Below are 14,974 nucleotides of genomic sequence, written 5' to 3'. Positions count from 1 at the left end.
TCGAAAAACAGAGTTACAGAGAGGGAGATAGAGATCTTCCATCTGCTGGTTCACTCCCCAAACAGCCACGGAGACCAGGGCTGGGCCAGGCCAAAGCCAGGAGCTAGGAATTCCGTCTGGGTCTCTCACATGGGTGCAGGGGCCTAACCACTTGGGCCATCTTCTGTTTCCTGGCACATTAGCAGAGAGCTGGATCAGAAGTAGAGCAGTCAGGACATGAACCAAAGCCCATATAGAATGCCAGCATCACAGGCAGCAGCTTAACCACTGTACCACAGTGCCAGCCCTGAGAATGTTCCCGTCTTTTCCTAGATTGTGTAGTTTTTGTTTTGTTTTGTTTTTTGTTTTTTGGATGTTTATCATAAATACTCATTGAATATTATCAAGTGTTTTTACTCCGTCTATTGAGGTAATTGTAATTTTAATTTCATTAGTATGGTTGACTGCATTGATTGATATATTTCCTTTGGAAAAAACCCTATTTGAATGTCATATACAACTTTTATATAATACTCAGTTCAATTTGTTAATATTTTGTTAAGGATTTCAAACTTTATCTTCCATAAAATATGCCAGTTTGTCGCTATCTTGTAGCAACTTTGTTAACTGGTTTTGGCTGAGGGAAGGAAAGGAGGAAGGAGAGGGGGAAAGAGAGGGGGAGGAGAAGGGAGGAAGAGGGAGAGTCACTGAATATTATAACAGAATTATATTAGCCTCAGAAATTAGACTGAGAAATATTCGCTAATCTTACATTTTCTGAAAAATTTGTGATAAACTGGTATATTTCCCCCTTGAATATTTGAGAAAATTTGCTAGTAAAGTAAACTATCAGGGCCTATGGTTTTCTTTTAAGGAAATTTTTGATAAAATGTGATGCTTATTAGGGTTCTTTAGAGCTGTATTTCATCTTGTCAGTTTTGGCACTGTATTTTTCAAAGAATATATGTCATATAATACCAAATTTATTGACATCAAATTGTGCATAGTATTTCCTTGTACTTTTGATGTCTGGGTTATCTATAGTGATGCTTCATCCCTGATTTTTTTTTTTTTTTTTTGATAGCCATTCATTTAGTCAGGGTGATTTTAACACTTTTAGACCAGACCTAATCATAATGATATTTAACGATGCTTTTCATCAATCTGAACTTAACAGAGACAGTAGAGTACACAATAGATTACTTTGGCAGAACATGAATTCTATGTCTCTTGTCGAATAAACCAGAAATAAAAAACCTTGAACATAAGGGTTAGCACACAAAATCATAGTCTTGGACAACCTATGAAAATACATGCTAACAAACTCAAACAGTCTCTTATCTAATTTAAGATGTGAAAAGTACACATAATACATTTTCCCAAGTTTTACTTAGCACTGATGCCTAGATGACTTAAGACACTGAGTTATTAATGAATACAAAAGACCAGTTGGAGACCATGGAGACCGCCATTTCCAAACCGATAAGACAGAGATAGTAGACTTTGGGCCCTGACTGGTTCTGAGATAAAGAATTCTAGGTGGGAGGGGAAGATACAGTGAAAGTGGGGGTAGGAGCTAGGGAGGAAGTACACGTGGGCAGAGAATGGCTTTGAGGAATAGATGAGCAAGGGGCTTGAGATAGGACAGAAAAGGTTGACACCGCCCCCTGGAATTCGGCAGGAGGGGGAGGTGACAATGCAGCCAGGGCCAGAGCTGATGGTGGATTCCCCAGCTGCCATGTGGGCTTCATCCCTGATATTAATTTTCCTTTCAAAAAACCAGTTTTGGGCTTAGTTAATTTTGTCTTTTATCTATTTTATTTTATTGATTTCTGCCCTTCTTATTATTCATTCTTCTATTTACTGTGGATTTAATGTGCTTATGTTTTCTTCTCCCAAGAGTTATTTAGAAGTTCATTGTTTAAATATTTGGGGCTTTCTTAGATAAAAGCTGATTTTTAATGCAGTTATGTATTCTGTTTAGTTTCAGACTTGAAATTTACTGCAACTTGTTTTGGCTTTAACAACATAGTATATCTTGATTATGTGCTTTTGAAAAGATCATATTTTTCTAGTTCTTGGATATAATTTTTGATATGGCTATAATTATTGATATATTTATTGATTTAGATTTACCATTTGCTGTTCATTTTCTGTTTATTTGGTGGGTTTTTTTTTTTTCTTCTCTATTTAATTTTATGCCTTTTGGGTTAATCAGGATTTTAGCATTTCATTTTGATTCCTCTCTTGGCATTTTTTAGTGATTACTCTAGAAATTATAACATTCTTCAACTTGTCAGAGTAACGTAAAATACTTTTTTTTGTTTTAATTCGTATTTATTTTATACTGAGTTTATTCCCGAGCCGTAAGTTTTTGCTTCTTTAGTTTCTTCTGGGATATCTTTTTCTTCTGTGCCACCTCCTCTTCTGGCTTAGGAACAGTCTGTTCCTTCTCAGTGAGGATCATCTCAACGTGGCACAAGGAGCTTATGTACGTGTTGATCCAGTCGTGGGCTCTGTAGGTCCAGCGGCACATCTTGGGGACCTTGTTCACCTGGCTGTGCTCAGTGACCAGAGAATCCACATCCAAACCCTTCAGCTCAGCAGTACTCTCTGCATTTTTGAGCATGTGCAGCAGAAACTCCGCACTTTTTTTGGGCCAACGACCCTGGGTCCAACCCCACTGCTTGGCCTGGGCACATCTACCAACTCCACCGTCGTACCGACGGAATGGCACACACTGCTTCTTTAATGTGACGTCTTTCGGGTATTTGGTGGCTTTTCTTATATGTTTATACCCTGATGGCCTGGGCAGTTTCTCGGTTGTTTTTAAAGTGAACACAAAGATCTGAGCCTCTTGATTTGCATGATTTTGTGGGGTTTTCTGGGTCAAGTGAGTAGTGAACCATTTTCACAGGTCACCTAAGGCACCTTACAGGAAGAGGAAGCCATAAAATACTTGAATATTGCATTTTTAGTTGGGTTCATTCCTCTCATCCTGTTTCTTGTCCTATATATTAACTGTAAATCTTACAGTGTAAAAATTTTTGATTGTAGACCTATGATTATTAAACTTTTTCTATGAATGTCCAAATAAAATATATTAGACTTTGTAGGCCAAAGGTAACCTTTGTTGCATATTGTCTTCTTTTCAATAATTGTTTTAAAATATAAAATCCATTCTTAGCTTGCAGATTGTACCAAAAGAGGCTGTGGGCTATAGTTTTGCCCAGTCTTCATGTGAATACTAATTACAATGTGGTGCTGGTTCCTTCAAGCCTTTTTTTTTTTTTTTTTAATTATTAGACAGGTAGAGTTATAGACTGAAAGAGGGACAGAGAGAAAGGTCTTCTTTCCATTGGTTCACTCCCCTAATGGCTGCTACAGCTGGCGCTGCCCCGACCCGAAGCCAGGAGCCAGGTGCTTCCTCCTGGTCTCCCATGAGTGTGCAGGGACCCAAGCACTTGGGCCATTCTCCGCTGCCCTCCCGGGCCACAGCAGAGAGCGGGACTGGAAGAGGAGCAACCGGGACTAGTACCCGGCGCCCCAACCGGGACTAGAACCCGGGTTGCCAGCGCCACAAGTGGAGGATTAGCCAAGTGAGCCACGGCGCCAGCCTCGAACCTATTTTTTAATTCTCCCAGTTTGTGTTTATCTGAACATACTTTTATTTTGCATTCACTTTGGGTTTTTTTTTTTTTTTTATTGTGGAGAAAACATAATTTTTCCCTACACTTGTGTGTAATAGTGTTGACAACAGATGTATGAATTTTTTCATACCAAGCAGTTCTCCAACTTCTCAGATACCTAGTACATATTCTACAGTGTAATTCAGTCTGTCTTCCTGGAGTTAGTGTCAGACCCCATAGGCTAAGGGCTCAGTCTCACAGGACTACCCCCACTGCATAGTAACCCAGGGTGGGGGACATCCAGCCTGGGGCTATATGAGGCCTTGGTCTGACCCTGCCAAGGCAACTGCAGGTGAGACTCGAAATTCAGTACGTCTGCATCAGGCTAATTTTTTAAGCTGATGATTTTGTTTGGCCTGCAAATGATGTTTATAAATATTCAAGTAACCCTTGAAGAAAAAAGGTTCCCCCTCCTGCACTAAGCTAAAGTAATAAGGTGTCACCTGTGCTCCTACTTTTTTTAAGAATTTATGATCATGAAATTGTTTACTATTTATTTATTTTGAAAGACATACTTATTTATTTGAAAGGCAGAGTTATAGAGAAACAGAGCAGAGAAAGAGAGGGCTTCCATCCACTGGTTCACTCCCCAAGTAGCTGCAATGACTAGAGCTGAGCTAATCTGAAGCCAGGAGCTTCTTCTGGTTCTTCCACACTGGTCAGGGGCCCAAGGACTTGGGCCATCCTCTAGTGCTTTCCCAGGCCATTGCAGAGAGCTGGATTGGAAGTGGAGCAGCCGGGGCTCAAACTGGCACCCATATGAGATGCTGGCACTGCAGGCGGCAGCTTTACCGGCTATGCCACAGCTCTGGCCCCCACCAGTGCTTCTGACTGACCATAAATGGGGTTCCCACTAGCCCTACCTTGGGCTTGATGAATTTGCTAGGGCAGCTTACAGAACTCAAGGAAGCACTTTTTTTTTTTTTTTAAAGATTTATTTATTTATTTGAAAGTCAAAGTTACACAGAGTGAGAAGCAGAGGCAGAGAGAGAGAGAGAAAGGTCTTCCATCCACTGGTTTATTCCCCAGTTGGCCACAACAGCCAGAGCTGTACTGATCTGAACCCAGGAGCTTCTTCCAGATCTCCCACAAGAATGCAGTGGCCCAAGGACTTGGGCCATCTTCTACTGCTTTCTCAGGCCATAGCAGAGAGCTGGACTGGAAGCTGAGCAGCCGGGTCTCAAACCAACACCCATATGGGATGCCAGCACTGCAGGTGGTGACTTTTCCTGCTATGCCACCGCGCCAGCCCTGGAACCACTTTCTTACAGTTACAGGCTGATTATAAAGGAGATTATTAAAATATAAAGAATACAGATTAATAGCCATATGGAAGCGTTATATAGGACAAGGTGTCAGGGTAGGGGTATGGAGCTTCTGTGTCCTCAGTGGGCCTGCTGCTTCTTACTACCTCAGTGTGTTCATCAAATCTCATCATTCAAGAGTTTTTAATGGAGCTTAATCTTATTCCCACCACAGATTTCAGCATGTGGAACTGGAAGTTCCAGCCCTATAATCACGTGGTCTTTCTAGTAACTGGTCCCAGTGGCATAAACTCTGGTGTCTCACTGTTAGTTATGATGTTAGCTCTGGATTTCTTATGGGTATTCTATATCAAGTTGAAGAAGTCCCCCTATATTCTTTGTTTGCTGGAAGTTTTTATCATAAATGAGCATTGATTGCATTTTGCCAGGTGCTTTTTCAGTGTCTGTTGATGTGATCATGTGACTTTTCCTTAGCTTATTGCTGTGATAAATTACATATTTTCACATTTTACTAGGCTGGGATAAATCTCACTTGATCATAGTGTCTAATTCTTTTTATACATTGTTGGGTTCAGTTTGCTAATATTTTGTAATACAGAGATATTGGTGTATAGTTTTCATATAATGACTGTCTGCTGTTGGCATCAGGGTGATGCCCGCCCAATAGAATGAGCTAGGACTTATTCCCTCTGCTTCTGTCTTCTGGAAAAGATTGTAGAGACTTGGTATAATATCTTCCCTAGACATTTCATAGAATTCACCGGTGAACCCATCTGAGTCTGGTACTTCATGTTTTGGAAGGTTATTGATTGTTGACTATATTTCTTTTAAAAAATGTAAGCTTGTTCAGATTGACCATTTGCACTTATTTTTAAAGGATATTTTTCCTTATTGTTAACTCTGGATTAGCAGATACTATTGGGTATTTTTTTTTCTTTTTGACAATTAAAAAATCTCATTCCAGTGTGTTCTGATCTCTGTTGTTTCTGTTGACATTAGCTTTCGTTAGCAAACCTGTGTTCTCTTGGATGAAATGTGTCGATTTCCTCTAGTTGCCTTGAAGATTTTCCTCTTTATCTCTGGATATTAGCAGTTGAATTATTGTGTGTCCAAATATGTATTCTTTATTTTCTTCTGGTTAGTTGAACTTCTTGGATCTATAAGTTGATATCTTTCACCAAATTTGGGAAGCTTACTAATCCTGTAATCCTTCTTCTACTGCATGTTTTCTATTCCTATGACTCTAATTACACAGTAGTGTAATTGAGATACTTTGATTAGTATGATAGTATATGTATAAAGCTTACATGTAAAAAGAATGTAATTAAATGTGTAATGAATATATTTCTTTATAAAAAGTGCATGCTCAACACATTTAATAAAATAAATTTAAAAAAAAGGTGTACATAATCAAGAAAATTTGGAGATAAGTGTTTTAAGCAAAGGCCTGACATCTCAGGGATTCTTGGATGCTGTACATACACTGGCTTTGGCCTACATGTCTTTAATATTGCAGTTAGAACTGGTGCTTTAACTGTGTATATTTGTCTTTCCTCTTAAATAGGCTCCTGTAGAACAGGTTTTAGCTTTACTTTCCTTTAAAATTATATAAAAATAAAGACAGTGGCTTAGATATCAAATCCACAAATGTCATTGATGAGATAAACAAGGCAGTTAAAGTAGGAGGAGAAGCAGTAGGGGGAAAATGTAGGCAAATAAATATGATATAGAAGAAAGCTAAAGTAGCAGCTTTCATATCAGACAAGATAGAATTTAGATAGAAAACAAAGGATGCAAATAGACCTTATATGCTGTTACAAAAAGAAATTTTACATTGTTGAAAGGAGTAATAGGCAAAGAAGAAATGTCTGTCTTGAACATATATGCACCTAACAGTATAGTCTCAACACATATCAAGTGATAACTAATAGAATTTCGCAGAGAAATAGAAAAGTCAGCAATTATAATTAGAGGCTTTAACATCTGCCTCACTTAAAATGATAGGTTAAGATAAATAGCAGAACTATCTAAGTCTTGAATCATATGACTAATAAACTTCTTTTTTTTTTTTTAAGATTTGTTTGTTTATTTGAAAGGCAAAGTTACAGAGCGGCACAGGCAGAGACAGAAAGAGAGATCTTCCATCTGCTGGTTCACCCCCTAAATGGCCACAACAGCCAAAGCTGGGCTGATCCAGAGCCAGGAGCTTCTTCTGGGTCTCCCACGCAGGTCAGGGGCCCAAGCACTTGGGCCATCATCTACTGTTTTCCCAGGCCATAGCAGAGAACTGGATTGAAGTAGAGCAGCCAGGAATCAAACCGGTGCCCATATAGGATGCTGGCACTGCAGGCAGTGACTTTACCTGCTATGCCACAGCACTGGCCCAAGTAAACTTTCTATCAAATATCTGTAGCACTGGGTCCCAAGAGAATGTGTTCTTTCAAGTACACACAAAAGTAATCTGTATGGTGCTGGTATAAGGATAGACATGCTGATCTGTGGAAATTGAGAAAATTAAACCTTTTTGTTTATGGCCAATTGGTTTTCAATGAGTACCAAGATAATTCAGATGGCAAATGGTGCTGGGACAGCTGGATACTCATGCTGAAAAGAAGGAAGAAGGAAGTTGGACCCATACTTTATTAATATACATGAATTAGCTCAAAATGGATCAAAGAACTAAAACTGTCAAACTCCTTGAAGAAGATATGTGTGTAAAAGTTTGTTACCCAGTATTATACAATGACTTCTTGGATCTGTCATCAAAAGCACAAGCAACCATAGAGGGGTAAAATCGGTAAATTGGATTTCATTAAAATTATAAGAGGGTGTTTGGCCTAGCATTAAGACGTTGGTTAGGATGCCTGTGTCCCACATGAAGTGCTTAGGTTCAATACCTGGCTCTGGCTCCTGATTCTAGCTTCCTGTTAATGCAGACTGTGGGAGACAATGGTGATAGCTCAAGTAATTGGGTTCCTGCCACCCATGTGGGAGACCTGGATCAAATTTCTGGATACCAACTTTGGCCCCCCAGCTATTGCAGGCATTTAGAGAGTGATACAGCAGATGAATGCTCTTTGTCTCTATCTGTCTCTCTGCTTCTCAAATAAATATTTTTAAAAGGTTTATTTTATGATTTTGAAAGGTATAGTGACAGAGGGAGAGACAGAGAAATCTTCCATCTGCTGGTTAACTCTTCAAATGACGACAAGGAGCCAGAACTTCAGGAGCATGGATCTCCATCCAAGTTTCCCACATAGGAGCAGGGGTCCATCTTATGCTGCTTTCCCAGGTGCCTTAGTAGAGAGCTGGATTGGAAGCAGGGCAGCTGGGACTCAGACCAGTGCTCCAAATGGGGTCCCGTCAACACGGGTGGCAGTGTGATCCACTGTGTCACAGTGGCCCCTCAAATAAATATTTTTTTTTAATTAAAAACATTTACACATGAGAGGACATAATCAAGAGTGAAAAAATAACCCTCAAATTGGGAGATAGTATTTGAGAATCATATATCTAATGATCAGAATATATAAGGAACTCCTAAGATGCAATAACAAAAAGACAACCCAATTGAAAATTGAGCAAATAATTTGAATAGACATTTCTCCAAAGAAGATGTCCAGGTAGCTGATAAATACATCATTAGTCATTAGGGAAATACAAGTCAAAATCACAACACTATATCACACCTATTAGGATGGTTGTCATCAAAAAGGCAGACAAGGGGCCGGCACTGGCGTAGTGGGTAAAGCTGCCACCTACAGTGCCAGCATCTCTTATGGGTGCCGGTTTGAGTCCCGGCTGCTCCACTTCCAGTGCAGCTCTCTGCTATGGCCTGGGAAAGCAGTAGAGGATGGCCCAACTGCTTGGACCCCTGCACCTGCATGGCTGACCCAAAAGTAGCCCCTGACCTCTGGCTGCGGATTGGCACAGCTCCTGCCATTGAGGCAAATTGGGGGGTGAACCAGTGGATGGAAGATTCTCTCCTCTTCTCTCTCTCTCTCTCTCTCTCTCTCTCTCTGCCTCTCCTTCTCTCTCTGTGTAACTCTGACTTTCAAATAAATAAATAAATCTTAAAAAAAAAAAAGACAGACAATGGCAAGTATTGACAAGGATGTAGACAAATTGAAGCCCTTCATACATTTTAATGTGACTGTGAAAATGGTACATCTGCCTTGATAAACAGTCTGACACTTTCTCAAAATATTAACCATAGAATGACCTTGCAACCTGGGAATTCCAATCCTAGGTATATGCCCCAAAGAATTGAAAACAAGTATTCAAACAAAAAACTTGTGAAAGTTCATAATATAATTATTCATAATTGCCAAAAGTTGGAAATAATCCAGATGTCCATGAACTGAGGAATCAGTAAGCATTATCCAGACTGGGGAGTATTATTCAGCCATAATAAGGAAGTACTGATTCATACTGCAACGTGGATGAACCTTGAGAACATAGTGCTAAGTGAAAGGAGCAATTACAAAAAATCATTTTTTGTGTTACATCATTTTATAAAATATCCAGCATATTTATAGAGATGGAAAGTAGATTAATGGTTTCCAGGGAATTTATGCTAGTGGTACAGAGTATCTTCAAGGTGATGAAAATGTTCTTTTTTAAAAAAAAATATTGATTTATTTGAAGAGTTACAGAGAGAGGAAGAGACAGAGAGAAAGATTTTCCATCCACTGGTTCATTCTCCAAATGGCCACAACATCCAGGGCTGAGCCAGGCTAAATAGCCAGGAGCCAGGAGCTTCACCTCCCACGTGAGTGCAGGGACCCAAGCACTTGAGCCATCTTCCACTGCTTTCTCAGGCACTTTAGCAGGAAGCTGGATTGGAAGTGGAGCAGCCAAGACTCAAACCAGCACCCATATGGGATGGTAGCCTGCAGATGGCAGGTTAACCTGCTGTGCCACATCACTGGCCTCAGTGAAAATATTCTGGAATTAGATAGTGGTGATTATTTTAGAACCTTTTGACTAGACTAAGAATGACTAAGTATACACTTTGAAAGGATGACTTTTATAGTTACAAATTAAATCCCAATTTTTTTAAAAAAAAGTGTTACATGTATTTGTCATTAAAGGAAACCTCAGTTAATTCTAGAGGCTCACAGTCATACAGACTACACTGTATTGTAATAGTTATACACTGTACTTAATGCAGTAAAATTATACATGAATTGCAAAAGCACAGATTAAATGAAACTTTATGTTTGGAAACTAATATTGCTAAATAATCTTTGGGTGAAAGAAAATCATTAAAGAAATTCGTGGGGGGGGGGCGGCACCGTGGTGCAGTAGGTTAATTTCATTTTTTTCCACAACCTTTCTGAACTGCCCTCATATGTTAATTGTACCAAAATAGGAAGTAGGAAGTTCTGTTTAACAAAGGACCCTACATGCAAAATTAATGCATGGATGACAAATTCAGACACAATATTTCCAATGTTTAATATTGACAAGCAATTAATATCCTCTAGTTTCTATGAGGAATTCCTCCAAGTAAACAAGATAAGGATAGCAACTCCATTAAAATGTGCAAAAGATATATGTAGGCAATTAATAGGAAAGGAAACCGTGAGGAGCCAGTGCTGTGGCGTAGTAGCTAAGCCTCTGCCTGTGGCACCAGCATCCCATAGGGGCACCAGTTCGGGTCCTGGCCACTCCTCTTCCAATCTAGCTCTCTGCTATGGCATGGGAAAGCATTGGAAGATGGTCCAAGTGCTTGGTCCCCTGCACCCACATGGGAGACCCAAAGGAAGTTCCTGGCTCCTGGCTTTGGATCAGCCCAGCTCCAGCTGTTGCAGCCATTTGGGGAGTGAACCAACATATGGAAGACCTTTCTCGTTGCCTCCCCACCACCCCTGTAACTCTGCCTCTCAAAGAAATAAAAATGGCCAGCGCGGAGGCTTAACAGGCTAATCCTCCACCTTGCGGCGCCGGCACACCGGGTTCTAGTCCCGGTTGAGGCACCGGATTCTGTCCCGGTTGCCCCTCTTCCAGGCCAGCTCTCTGCTGTGGCCCGGGAGTGCAGTGGAGGATGGCCCAAGTCCTTGGGCTCTGCACCTGCATGGGAGACCAGGAAAAGCACCTGGCTCCTGGCTTCAGATCAGCGCAGTGCGCCAGCTGCAGCGGCCACTGGGGGTGAACCAACGGCAAAAGGAAGACCTTTCTCTCTGTCTCTCTCTCTCACTGTCTAACTCTGCCTGTCCAAAAAAAAAAAATCTTAAAAGGAAACCCTGAAACAACAAGCATACGAATGGTTACTCAAATGTACTAGCTGTCAGAAAAATGCAAATTAAAACAGCAGTAAGATTATTTTATATGTATTAGGCTGGCAAGCATTAGAAAGCTGTATAATAGCAAATGCCAGTAAGGATACAGGCCCGTGAAAGCCTCTGTGCATTGCTGGGGAATCATGTAGCCTCCCTGGACAGAATGAGAACCTTATATGTATATGGCTCCATCAAAGAAAGAGGTACCTTTCTCTGAAGGGAGGAGAGAACTTCCACTTTGACTATGGCCTTGTCTAAATAAGATCAGAGTTGGCGAACTCAAGAGGCTTCCATAGCCTTGGAAGCTCATGACAAGAACCTTGGGAGATTACTGACGTCAGAAATAAGAGTGTCAATTGTTAAATCAACAACAGGAGTCACTGTGCACCTACTCTCCATGTAGGATCTCTGTCCTTAATGTGTTGTACTATGCGAATTAACGGTAAAGCTACTACTCAAACAGTACTCTATACTTTGTGTGTCTGTGTGGGTGCAGTCTGTTGAAATTTTTACTTAATATATACTAAGTTGATCTTCTGTATATAAAGATAATTGAAAATGAATCTTGATGAAGAATGGGATGGGAGAGGGAGTAGGAGATGGGATGGTTGCGGGTGGGAGGAGGTTATGGGGGGAAAAGCCGCTATAATTCAAAAGTTGTACTTTTGAAATTTATATTTATTAAATAAAAGTTGAAAAAAAATATGTATGTGGCCCTGCATTTCTACTCTTGATTTTATATTCAAAGGAAGTCTCAAACAGATTAAGAGAACATTTACAAGGAAGTTCACAGCAGCATTATTTGTGCTAGATGGACACTGGGGATAATCCAAGCATCCAGTGGTAGGACATTAGAGAAAATATTGTGGATACAACATTCAATATAGAACACTTCCAACATGAGATATATGAGCGGTATTCCCTGCATACAAGCAATAATCCAGCAAATACCAGTATCCTGTAATTCTGTTCAGTTCTGATACTATCTACCTGAATATGGTATCAGCTCCCACAGGTTAGGGGCTCTGTTCCACAAAACTGTCCCCCACTTCAAATGACAGTGACCAGAAGGTTGTCACTTCTGACCATCCACCTATAAATCACAGATTCCCATGGCTGCCCACTCAGGTGTGATTAATTTGTTATTCACAAAACTCAGAGAACACTTAAATTTACCCATTTATTGTAAAGGGTATTACAAGGTGTACAGATGAACAGCCAGATAGAAGAGAAGAATAGAGCAAGGTGTGTGGGAAGGGGCGTGGGACTTTTGCCCTCTCTTGGGATACCTCCTTCCAGGAATCTCCATGTGTTGAACCGTGTGAAACTGTCTGAACCCAGTCTTTTTGGGTTTTTATGGAAACTTCATTATATAGGCATACTTGCATGCATCATTGGCCATTGCTGGTCAGCCGAACACTCACGTGGGGGAAAGTGGGAAGCCTGAAAGTTTCAAACCTTTAATCACATGGTTTATTCCTCTGGCAACCAACCAGTGGCTGTCCAGGAGCCCCTAGCTGGCAGTCACTTCAGTAGAACAAAAGGCTCTTTCATCACCCAGGAAATTTCAGGGGATTATCTAAATTGTCTGTATCTGGAACTGGGGTCAAATACCAAATATTAGCACAAGATTCTCCTACCGTCTATATCTATAAGGGTCTTAGAAACCAGGGGTAGAATAAGTGGCAGGGACCTAGATAGATAGATAGATAGATAGATAGATTTCTTATTCTCCTCATCTCATTTCTTGGAATTATAAAGATTAAATTAAACTTTGTAGGGGCTGGCACTGTGGTGTAGTAGTAGATTAAGCCTCCACCTGTGGCACCAGCATCCCGTATAAGTACCAGTTCACATCTTGGTTGCTCTTCTTCAAGTCCAGCTCTCTGCTATGGCCTGGGAAAGCAGTAGAAGATCACCCAAATGCTTGTGCCCCTGCACCGATGTGGAAAACCCAGAAGAAGCTCCTGGCTCCTGGCTTCAGATCAGCCCAGCTCTGGCCATTGCAGCTGTTTGGGGAGTGAGCCAGCAGATGGAAGACCTCTCTCTCTATTTGTAACTCTGCCCCTTAAATAAATAAATAAATCTTAAAAAAAAAAAAAAAAAAAAGATATACTCTGTAAATGTTTCTTATTGGCAGTGTGTTAAAAGCAAATGTGGGGCCGGCTCCATGGCTCACTTGGTTAATCCTCCACCTGCTGCGCCAGCATCCCATATGGGCACCGGGTTCTAGTCCCAGTTGCTCCTCTTGCAGTCTAGCTCTCTGCTGTGGCCCGGGAGGGCAGTGGAGGGTGGCCCAGGTGTTTGGGCCCCTACCCCACATGGGAGACCAGGAAGAAGCACCTGGCTCCTGGCTTCGGATCAGTGCAGCACCGGCTGTGGCGGCCATTTGGAGAATGAACCAATGGAGGGAAGACCTTTCTCTCTCTCTCTCTCACTGTCTATAGCTCTTCTTGTCAAATAAAATAAAATAAAAGCAAATGTGACAACTCAGGATACTGTTGCCAACCCATGCACCTTGTGGCTGTATGAATAGCAACGTAATGAGGAGATCCATGGCAGTCTATATACTGCCCATGTAGAAGGTTTAATTTTTTCTTCTAAATGTAAATAGAAATATAAGTTCTAATGTTGTTTTCTTGTACTGCAGTTGACTTCTTGCTTGTCTGATGGTGCATATAGATCACTGTGGAAGCCTTTGGTCTCAAAGGGAGGAAATTGTCTGAAATCCCAAGATATGAATATAAAAATATATATGTACATTTGAATATATTCCACATACTTCTGTATCTTAATATATAATGTGATTTCCTCAAGTGTTTGGGAAAATTTATCACTAAATTACAACTTGGTTTCATTTTAGTATGATATGCTTTGTCTTTATTTTTAAAATTTATTTTTATTTATTTTGAAAAACAGTTACAGAGAGAGTCTTCCATCCGCTGGTTCACTCCCCAAATGGCTGCAACGCCCAGTGCTGGGCAAGGCCGAAGCAGGAGCTTCATCTAGGTTTCCCATATGGGTGCAAAGTCCCAAGTTCTTGGGCTGTTCACTGCTTTTCCAGGTGTATTAGCAGGGTGCTAGATGGGGAGTGGAGTAGCCGGAACTCAAACCGGCGGCCATATGGGATACCGGCACTGCAAGTGGTGGCTTAACCCAGTATGCCACAGCACTGGCCCCAAAAGACATGCTTTGAAAGAATCCTTCATACATATCCAGTATGAGAAGCGAGTTGTTTTTTTTTTTTTTTTTTTTTTTTTTTTTTTAATTTGGCAGGCAGGCAGGCGCCGCGGCTCACTAGGCTAATCCTCCGCCTTGCGACGCCAGCACACCGGGTTCTAGTCCCGGTTGGGGCACCAGATTCTGTCCTGGTTGCCCCTCTTCCAGGGCAGCTCTCTGCTGTGGCCAGGGAGTGCAGTGGAGGATGGCCCAAGTGTTTGGGCCCTGCACCCCATGGGAGACCAGGAGAAGCACCTGGCTCCTGCCATTGGATCAGCGCGGTGCGCCGGTCGCAGCGCGCCAACCGCGGCAGCCATTGGGGGTGAACCAACGGCAAAGGAAGACCTTTCTCTCTGTCTCTCTCTCTCACTATCCACTCTGCCTGTCAAAAATAAAAAATAAATAAATAAATAAATAAAATAAATAAAATTAATTTGGCAGGCAGAGTTAGAGAGAGAGAGAGAGACAGAGAGAAAGGTCTTCCTTCCGTTGGTTTACTCCCCAAATGGCCACCACGGCCGGCACGCTGCACCAATCC

The 14,974-nt window shown here is 41.2% G+C and overlaps 1 protein-coding gene and 1 pseudogene across 1 annotated transcript in view; one reads left to right on the top strand and one right to left on the bottom strand.

Moving 5' to 3' along the window:
* The window catches only part of LOC133772040 (E3 ubiquitin-protein ligase UBR2-like), a 58,710-nt gene that overhangs the window by 17,422 nt on the left and 26,314 nt on the right, over positions 1 to 14,974 (top strand).
* On the bottom strand, positions 2,333 to 2,888 carry LOC133771364 (large ribosomal subunit protein uL22-like; annotated as a pseudogene).

The sequence above is a fragment of the Lepus europaeus genome, chromosome 12 (assembly GCF_033115175.1).
Source record: "Lepus europaeus isolate LE1 chromosome 12, mLepTim1.pri, whole genome shotgun sequence".
In the NCBI taxonomy this organism is placed as follows: domain Eukaryota; kingdom Metazoa; phylum Chordata; class Mammalia; order Lagomorpha; family Leporidae; genus Lepus; species Lepus europaeus.
The sequence above is the reverse complement of the archived record's forward strand: the minus strand, read 5'-3'. Positions and strand labels throughout refer to the sequence as shown.